This window comes from Penaeus vannamei, chromosome 20, assembly GCF_042767895.1.
Source record: "Penaeus vannamei isolate JL-2024 chromosome 20, ASM4276789v1, whole genome shotgun sequence".
Classification (NCBI taxonomy): domain Eukaryota; kingdom Metazoa; phylum Arthropoda; class Malacostraca; order Decapoda; family Penaeidae; genus Penaeus; species Penaeus vannamei.
The window spans coordinates 4649886-4659885 of NC_091568.1; the positions used below are offsets into that span (position 1 = coordinate 4649886).

The 10000-nt window shown below is 49.3% G+C and overlaps 1 protein-coding gene across 12 annotated transcripts in view; it reads left to right on the top strand.

The window, feature by feature from the left end:
- LOC113828121 (TOX high mobility group box family member 4-A) overlaps nucleotides 1-10000 on the top strand; it is a 711447-nt gene that overhangs the window by 576914 nt on the left and 124533 nt on the right. Inside the window, exon 1 of one of the 12 annotated variants that reach the window (XM_070134770.1) lies at nucleotides 5005-5242. The exons of 10 other annotated variants lie outside the window; for them this stretch is intronic. The gene's annotated coding sequence lies outside the window, so the exon portion shown is untranslated. Of the gene's footprint in view, nucleotides 1-5004; nucleotides 5243-8043; nucleotides 8102-10000 lie in introns of those variants that run through there. One more of the 12 variants, XM_070134767.1, reaches the window with a different exon arrangement.

Below are 10000 nucleotides of genomic sequence, written 5' to 3' on the forward strand. Positions count from 1 at the left end.
CTCTCCCCCATCCCCCTCCCTCTCCCTCTCCCTCTCCCTCTCCCTCCCCCTCCCCCACTTCCTCTGCCTCTCCCTCTCTCTCCTTTTCGTCTTCTGTCCGTTCGTCCGTTCGTGTTCGGGCGTTCGTGGCGTCCGTGAGTCATGCTGCCGCGTGTGTGGGCGTGTGTGTCCAACAGCTGTTTATTTACCCTTTCAATATGTCAGCCGTTAATGAGTGAACGATGGCGGCCGGATTACGGCGAATCAATCACAGAATGTTACACGGTTGTGGTACTACTACTGTTTTTTTTTTTTTTTTTTTTCGTCTCATCTTTGCCTTGTATATTTCTTTATGCTTGTTCTTTATGCTCGTTTTTTTCATCTTTTCTCTCTTTCTTTCTTTCTCTCTTTCTCTCTTTCTCTCTCTCTCTCTCTCTCTCTCTCTCTCTCTCTCTGTATGTATAAGCCGCATGTATCTAAATCTACACATATATATGTAACACATCCATAATATTTTTGGATGCGATGTCATTTAAAAAGTAGATTATTCCATACATGAATATTGATAGAATATTTATTTGCAGCGAGGGCGGGTTTGTATGGTTTTAATTGAGTCATGAATATTCGACTGGGACATCAGTGTGATGCATCTGATCGAATATTACGTATTTTTTAGATATTTATTGGATTTTGCCTTCCCCCTTCCCCCCACCCCCACCCCCACCCCCCCATAAAAAGGGGTTTCCATGCCCGGAATATCAAGTTCTGTTTCTCTTTGTTTTTGTTTTTTTTTTTTTTTGGTTGATTTTTATTTTTTTGTTTTGTTTGTGTCGTGGTTATTATTTTTTTCTCTCTCTCTCTTTCTCTTACTCTCTCTCTCTCTCTCTCTCTCTCTCTCTCTCTCTCTCTCTCTCTCTCTCTCTCTCTCTCTCTCTACTTCCCTCCATGTCTCTCATTCTCCCTTCCCCACTTTTTCCTCGTCTTTCTCTTTGTCTGCTCTGTCCTTCTGTCTCGCTTTCTCTCGCTTCACATAAATCACTACCGGTTTTTTCCCCTTCATATCTCCATTATCATTCGAATATTTTCGTTCCTCCGTCGTTCGTTTCGGTCGCCCCCCCTCTCCCTCTCCCTCCCCCTCTCCCTCTCCACCTCTCCCTCTCCTCTCTCTCTCTCTCTCCCCCATCCCCCTCCCCCTCTCCCTCTCCCTCTCCCTCTCCCTCCTCCTCTCCCTCTTCCTCTGCCTCTCCCTCTCTCTCCTTTTCGTCTTCTGTCCGTTCGTCCGTTCGTGTTCGGGCGTTCGTGGCGTCCGTGAGTCATGCTGCCGCGTGTGTGGGCGTGTGTGTCCAACAGCTGTTTATTTACCCTTTCAATATGTCAGCCGTTAATGAGTGAACGATGGCGGCCGGATTACGGCGAATCAATCACAGAATGTTACACGGTTGTGGTACTACTACTGTTTTTTTTTTTTTTTTTTTTTCGTCTCATCTTTTGCCTTGTATATTTCTTTATGCTTGTTCTTTATGCTCGTTTTTTTCATCTTTTCTCTCTCTTCTTCTTTCTCTCTTTCTCTCTTTCTCTCTCTCTCTCTCTCTCTCTCTCTCTCTCTCTCTCTCTCTCTCTCTCTCTCTCTCTCTCTCTCTCTTCTTGTTCTCGTTGTTGTCATTTTCCCTTTTTTGGATTTATCGTTTGGTCTGGTTCGGTTGTTTATTTTTCATCTATTTATCATTATTTGTTTTGCCGCTTTCAGCCTCCCTTTTTCCCGTTTCCCTCCATCTCATCTCTCTTTCTCCATCTCAAACAAAACTCCCTTTACTTCTCCATCTCTCTTCCAGAACGGCCCTATTTTATCCAATACAATTCTCTTTTTTCCCCCCCCCCCTCCCTCTCCCCTCCCCCCCTCCTCCTGCACCTTTTTCCATCATTCACTTCCTCTTCTTCCTCCTTTTTACTCGGCCTCCTCTTCTCTTCCTTGTTCGTTTTCGCTTGTGTTCGCTGGTTCGTTGTCTGTTCTTCTTGATCTTCTTATTCTATCTCTCTCCCTCTTTTGTTTCTTCCTAGTATTTATCCTCTTCCTCTTCTTTTATCCATATGTCTCTTTTCCTCATTCTTTATGCCTTCTATCTCCTCTCCTCTCTTCCTCCTCTTTCTCCTTGTTCTCCTCGTCTTTCTCTTATCCGCCCGTTTCTCTCTACACCCTCTTCATCTTCTCCCCTCCCTTCCGCTCTCCTCCTCCACCCCACCCCCTACACTCTCCATCTCCCCCTCTCTCCCCTCCCTACACTCTCCATCTCCCCCCTCCCTTATACTCTCCAACTCCCCCCTACACTCTCCATCTTCCCCCTACACTCTCCATCTCTCCCCCCTACACTCTCCATCTTCCCCCTTCCCCCCTCCTCTCTCCCCCCTCCATCACCTCCAACTCCCCCTCCTCTCCCCCTCCATCACCTCCAACTCCCCCTCCTCTCCCCCCTCCATCACCTCCAACTCCCCCTCCTCTCCCCCCTCCATCACCTCCAACTCCCAAATCCTGTATAACAACACAGTTTTGCCTCGGCCCCTGCCTCTTTCTTCCCCACTTGAGAATGACGGATCTGGTCGCACGGCGCACATTTCAAATTTCCCTACTCGAGTAAGACCCCCGCGCTCTCTCTCTCTCTCTCTCTCTCTCTCTCTCTCTCTCTCTCTCTCTCTCTCTCTCTCTCTCTCTCTCTCTCTCTCTCTCTCTCTCTTTCTCTCTTTATCTGTATCTGTCTGTCTCGGGTTGTCTCTCTTTCTCTCTTTCTCTGTCTGTCTCGTGTTGTCTCTCTTTCTCTGTCTCTCTCTGTCTCTCTCTGTCTCTCTGTATGTATGTATGTATGTATATAAATATTTATTCATTTATATATATATATATATATATATATATATATATATATATATAAATGTATATGTATATGTATATTTATATATATGTATGTATATATATATATATATATATATATATATATATATATATATATATATATATATATATATATATATATATATATATATATATATATATATATATATATATATATATGTATATAAAATGTGTGTGTTTGTAAGTACGTATATATATGTTCGCATATTCTCCCTCACGTTCTGCACTTCCTTTGCAAATTCTCTGTTCCCTTTTCTTTTTTTTTGCCCCCATTCTTTCTTTCGCCCTGCAGACCTCTCTTTTCTTGTATCTTCTTCAACACTTGCCCTTGTTTCAGGCTCTCTTCCTCTCTCTCTCTCGCTCTCTCTCTCTCTCTCTCTCTCTCTCTCTCTCTCTCTCGCTCTCTCTCTCTCTCTCTCTCTCTCTCTCTCTCTCTCTCTCTCTCTCTCTCTCTCTCTCTCTCTCTCTCTCTCTCTCTCTCTCTCTCTTCTCTATCTCTGTCTCGCTCTTTTTCTCCTTCAGCCTTTGTTTCAGTCGAAAGCTCCTCCGCCCCCTCCCCCTCCCCTCCAACCCCTACCCTACCCCCTACCCCCTACCCTTACCCAGCCCCCTTCCCAGCCCCCCCCTTCCCCTTCTCCTCCCCCCGCTCCCTCTCTCTTCAGCTTCTCCCTTACCCCCCTTTTAATACACATATTACCTACCGCAGTCTTTTATATGTCTTCGGTCTTAATGGAGGCGTGTTTATCCCCCACCTCACGTGAACAACATGAAAATAATCTACCGAGCTCACCCGACAGGAGAGCTTTATGTATCCGCTCTTTATGGCTCTTATCAGTGTTTTTGGAATTAGATTCTCGAATAGGATATGATTCGGAGAGAGAGAGAGAGAGAGACGAGTACAAACTCCGGCCGGGGTTTCATATTGATCGGGTTGTAAGATTCGCGTTTCTTTATCGTTTTCGCTGGCTGTTCTCGCCAACATATCCCGCCGCGAAAGTTGGCCTCAATACATCATTATTATTGTTTGTAGATGGAATACATTATGGCGCAGTCGAGAGAAAACGAGATGTTTTCATAACGAGAGAATATTGAAGGAAGAAAATTGTAACACGGGCGAGAGAAAACCCTTGGAAATTTATATGTCGGGGTGGGGGTGATAGTCTACTTGGATTTTGGCCGTAGTTTATTGTCGGCAGATTCGGGAATAGTAGAAAGTCTTAGACGGAGGGGGAGGAGCAGGAGGAGGAGGAGGAGGAGGAGGAGGAGGAGTAGGAGGAGGAGGAGGGCGGAGGCGGGAGGCAAGAGAAGGGACCGGAGGATTATGTTATCTGGCAACAGTTTTCTCGAGTGACAGGGACGGCAGAAGGATGGGGAGGAGACAGCCGTCGCGGAGGTGCCCTTGCTTAAAGGGGTGGGGGATGGGGGGGGGGAGGGGAGATAATGGGTGATAACCGTAAATCTACGTGTTCCCCTTCAACGTCCGTTCGCCTCGCTGAATGAAGATGTAAATTTTATATCCTGAATATTTAGTGTCGAATTATGATCGACGGGCTTGCTCATGGCAGAGAGAGAGAGAGGGGGGGGGGCGGAAGGGGGGAGGGGGCGCAGTCGGACTTGAGCGTGGGGAGAGCAGGCAGACGGCATCGCAAGGGGAAGAGTGAGGGAGGGGGGATGCTGTGAAGGAACACGGCGCGCAGCAACTTAGGACATGGCCAAGCACGACGAGGGAAGTGCGTGGACCAACACAGCAACGCGGAGCACCGAAGGAAGCACAACAGCTCTCCTCGGGGAGATGAAAGGGCGTCGGCAGGGGCCCGCCACGGGGCCGCAGAAGGACGCATCGCAGGGCCACGAAAGGACACATCACGGCATCATGGCAGGGCACGGCGCAGCGCCACGGAGGAAGGCGGGTGCGGACGGAACCAGCGAGAGTCTCACGTTCTCGTCAGTGGGTCGAGCTGGGCCCGGGAGGGGGGCCGTGGCAGGGGACGGGAGGGGAAGAAGGGGGGCAAAGAGGGGAGGGGGCTGGGGGGAACTGGAGGGGGGAGGGGAGGGGAAGGGGCGAGCCGCCGTCGAGCGTCGTGCGGTGCGAGGAACACTTGCCCGCCGGGAGGAGGCGTTGAGCCTCCGGGAAACACTGTGGCATTCCTCCCGGGGCGCATCGCCAAGTGGGGCGCCCTTCGTCTTGAGAGGAAGCTCTCCGACCTCGCCGAAGACTCAGCCCGGGCGCCGGATCGTCTCCCGAAGTCCCTTCTGCTGCGAGTCCCCGGCGGGGCCCTTAGTCTCGCCACGACGCCCCAGGGAGCCCTTGACACCAGCGAGAGGCTCTGAGGCGGGAGCGCAGAGGGCGAGCAGGTTAAGGTGAGGTTTATCCCCTCGGCTCTTGGAGCGGCCCCGGGGGGCGGCCGCCCAGGGCCTTGGAGACCTGTTGTGGCTCTCAGGTATCCTTGCTTCCTAGCGCTTCCTTGTTGCACTTCCTTCCCGGCCTCCTGCGACGAGCTTCTCACCTGGGGCAGCTGTGGCAGCCCCCGTGGCGGGCGGGACATGCAAAACGGGTTCCCGAGTGCCTATAAACCGGGGCGTAGCGGGGGCCCGACATAACTTGAGTGTTGTTACAAGTTATTGATCGGGAGAGTTGGGATCCCCGCGCCACTCACTCTAACTCCCGACCACTGGCTCCCGCACTCCCCCGCCGGGACCCTACCACCGTCTCCTGCCGCTCTGCCGCCGCCACCGCCGCTGCCGCCGTTGCCGCCGTTGCCGCCGCCACCGCTGCCACTCCCGCATCGGTAGGCACCACCTCCGCTCCTCCTCTTTCTCCTCTTCTTCCTCCCCGTTATCCCACACTTCCTAATCTTCTGTTTCCTCTTCCACTTCTTCAGTAACTTCGGTCTTTCTTCCTTCGCTCTCTCTCTCTCCTCCTTTCACTCTCTTTCCTTCCTCCACCTCCTCCTCCCCTCCCCTGCCCTCCCTCCTCTCCCATCCCGCCGCCCTCCTCCTTCCTCCGGCCCCCACTCCCTCCTCCTTCCTCCGGCCCCCAGCTCCCTCCTCCTCCCTCCGGTCCCCAGCTCCCTCCTCCTCCCTCCTGCCTCCCGGTCCCTCCTCCTCCCCTCCCTCCCTCCCACCCACGTGATCCTCCAGCAGCTGCCTGAAGTGTGAGTAGGAGCAAGCGAAGTGCGAGGCGCCGAGAGCCCGCGGCGAGAGGGCGTTGTCGTGCCCCGTCAGTTGTCGTCGTCACAGGTGGTTCGGCGTGGCGGTGCAGATGGCGCGGCGGAGGTTACGGGACGTCCCGCCGGAGGAGGAAGGAGAGGCCGCCCTCGCCTGATTCTCCTCGGATGGATGGGCGGGATAGCTAGGCGGACAGGGGTGGGGAGCCTTGATTTCCGGGATAGACGGAAGGGTTAATCGAGCCCCGGGCGGTGCGGACGGGCGGGCGGGCGGAGGGCGGGAGAGGGGCCGAGGCGAGCGCGGACGAAGGCAGGGAATCCCCGCCGGGGAGCCGATGCCCAGGGATCACAACAGGTGAATCGGATGCGAGATAAGGCCGGCCTCGGCTCTCGCCCGGCCGTCGAGGGGCGCTGGGACGTGGCGGGCGGCGGGGCTCCGAGTGGGACTCGAGGATCAGGAGGGCGATTCGGGGCGTCCGTTACTTGCAGCCCAAAGGAACTTGTGCTGCACAGAGGACGCACGCACGCACGCGCGCACACGCACGCGGAGACCGGCCAAATATTGATTGGGAGCCGTAAAATAATTGAAAACTAAATCACTCAGACGTACTTAGGTAAATGCGTGTGTGTGTTTGTGTGCGCGCGTGTGTAAACACGGCGGGGTTGATTTCTCTTTGACCATTTTGATTTATATATATATATATAAATGTGTGTGTGTGTATTAGATATATATATGTATGTGTATATGTATATATATATATATATATATATATATATATATATATATATATATATATATATGTATATAAAGTATACCTATATTTAAATATATATGTATATATATAAGCACACACACCAACACACACACACTTACTCACACACATACATACTTTGTGTGTGTGTATATATATGTATTTATATATACTTATATATATATATATATATATATATATATATATATATATATATATACATATATATGTATATATATTTATTTATATATATTTATGCATTTATATTTTAATCAGTCAATACATAGATTCATATATATTGTTTTTGTATATATAGGTATATATACATACGTACTTATATATATAAATATACATATCCATATGCATATATATTGTAATTTAGACTTATAGCCGTATAGGCGTATAGACATACATCCTATACATTTCTGTATAATTTTCTATTTATTTGCATTTATATCGGTACATATATAAACCTGTGTTTATGTATCTATTGATATTTGGATGAATTTAGATATATATACACCCGTGTGCAGTATAAATACCTTTGTAGTATGCATGCATTTGGCGTAAATTATCAACTAACAATATATATATATATATATATATATATATATATATATATGTAGCGTGTGTTTGTGTGTGTCTGTAATTGTTTGTCTGTATGTATGCATACATTCATACTTGTATGCATATATTCATACAAATTCATATATGTAATGAAATTTAATTAGATACGGTTGTTATTTTTTCTTTGTTATTCATTTTTAAGCGTCGGATGGGGATGATTCGGGCGTCCGATGTAAAAAGCGGTATGTTCTATCAGAGCACGGAGGGCTGTGTGCTGCCACCCAGCTGTCGCTTCCCAAGGTGTCCAACCACCTTATCTTGCTTCTTAAAGAGCCCCCCCAACCCCCCCTGCTCTACCCCAGTGGGCTATCCACCCTCCCCCACCCTTCAAAACCATCGCCCCCCTCCTCCCTCCCTCCCTCTTCCTTCTCCCTCCCCCTCCTTCTTCCCTTCTCCCTCCGCTCCCTGCCTCTTCCCTCTCTCTCCCCATCCTTCCCCTCTCCCTCTCCTCCCTTTCTCCTTCCCTATTCCCTCTCCCTCTCCCTCTCCTCCCTCCCTCTTCCCTCTCCCTCCCTTCTCCCCTCTCCCCCCTTCGTCCCTTCTCCCTCTCCCCCCTCCGTCTCCTCTCAGTAATGTGATAGGAACAGCTTGGTCGGTCTGGGAAAGGTATTCAATATTTCTCTGTGTGGAGAGTAACTCGCGCGTTTCCTCCCTCCCTCGCTCCCTATTCTAAGGTAAGGATAATACTCCCATTTGCCCTCCCCCCCTCCTCTTTTTCCCCCCTATTCCTCCCCCTTTTTCCCCTCATTTGTTTATTTTCCCCCTAATGCATCACTCATTATCCCCGCTCTTACTTTCGCGCCTTTTTTTGTTTTTTTCCCCTTTCCACTCCCGATCAACAGCGCCATCTTGTGTTTCGTGTCGATCGCACGCATCTCTCGTCTCTTTTGTTTAACCGGATTATCCTCTATCTCCAATATTAACCTTCCATCCGGTGCTGCCTTTCCTGTCCCATCATCCGGCTCGCTTTCGCCGGCACGAGTCTAACAGATAAGGAACATATATTAAAGCGTTGTCTGGAGAACGCGCTTGTATCAGCGGTGATTGGGCTGTTTGCTCTTTTGTTCGCCTTGTTTGTGCGCGGGGGGGGGGGTTGTTTTCGGTTTTGTTTTGTTTGTTTCTTTATGTTTGTTTCTGTCTGTCTATCTCTTGTCTGTTTGTCTCTGTCTGTCTATCTCTCTCTCTCTGTCTGTCTGTCTATCTCTCTCTCTCTCTGTCTGTCTGTCTATCTCTCTCTCTCTCTCTCTCTCTGTCTGTGTCTGTCTATCTCTCTGTCTCTGTCTGTCTCCCTCCTCTCTCTCTCTCTCTCTCTCTCTCTCTCTCTCTCTCTCTCTCTCTCTCTCTCTCTCTCTCTCTCTCTCTCTCTCTCTCTCTCTCAGCAGTATCGCTCCTTAATACTCTATCTCGATTCACAGATTTAGAATTTCTAGAATTACGAAGGGGTTCATTTCTTCCTCCATACTGACGTCACTAAGCCATCGAGCCGAAGCAAAATCCATTATCAATATGGAAATTCCGTCTCGTCTTCTTAGAGTGACTGCCAAGTTTCCACATTTTTCACAGATAAAAGAAATGTTCCAAAATTATTCGTTTTCGCCCCTCCCTCCCTCCCTCCTAACTCCCCCCTGCCCCCCCTCTCTCTCTCTCTGCTCCTCCCTTCCCGTCCTGGACCCTACTCTCTGTTCCCTTCTACCCCTCTTTTCTCTCTCTCTCTCTCTCTCTCTCTCTCTCTCTCTCTCTCTCTCTCTCTCTCTCTCTCTCTCTCTCTCTCTCTCTCTCCTCTTTTCCCCGTGGCTACATTCGTCCTCCTTGTAGCTTGTTCTGTGTTGCTCTTATTTCTTCGTCTCTCTGTTCTCTTTTGTCCCCCTCCTCTTCTTTTCCGTGTCTATTTTTTGTTTGGCCAATCATATCTGCGTCTTTTTCCGTCTTCGTCATCTTCTCACTCCTCCTCCTCCTCTTCCTTTTCTTCCTCCACCTCCTATTTCTCTCCCTCTTCCTCCTCCACCTCCTATTTCTCTCCCTCTTCCTCCTCCACCTCCCATTTCTCTCCCTCTTCCTCCTCCTCCTCCTCCTCCTCCTCCTCCTCCTCCTCCTCCTCCTCCTCCTCCTCCTCCTCCTCCTCCTCCTCCTCCTCCTCTCCCTCTCCCTCTTCCTCCTTTTCTCCCTCCTCTCCACTTCCTTAATATATAGATCTTAACCATTTCTTATGGATTATGGCAAGTCACTTTGTCTTGCGAATACGATGACAGAATATTCCTCCGTTTCATACTTTCTCGTTCGAAAGCCTTGCGAAACGTGGACGAATAAAGATGGGGAAAGAAAGAACGGGAAAAGAATTAATAGGGAGAAATCGGGAGAAGAAGAATGGGATAAGAGGATGGGGGTAGACAGAGAATAGAAGTGGAAGAACGATCCGTAGATGGGATGATGCAAATCGTAGAGTAAAGAAATAATTTGTATCCGTCCGTTTTTCTCCCCCCTGGCGAGCGCTGGCAACTCATGTCAAATAAAGTCGGAATTATGTTGATTCTATCTCCTATTTCTCTCATTTCGGAAAGTGGAGCGCAACTTTT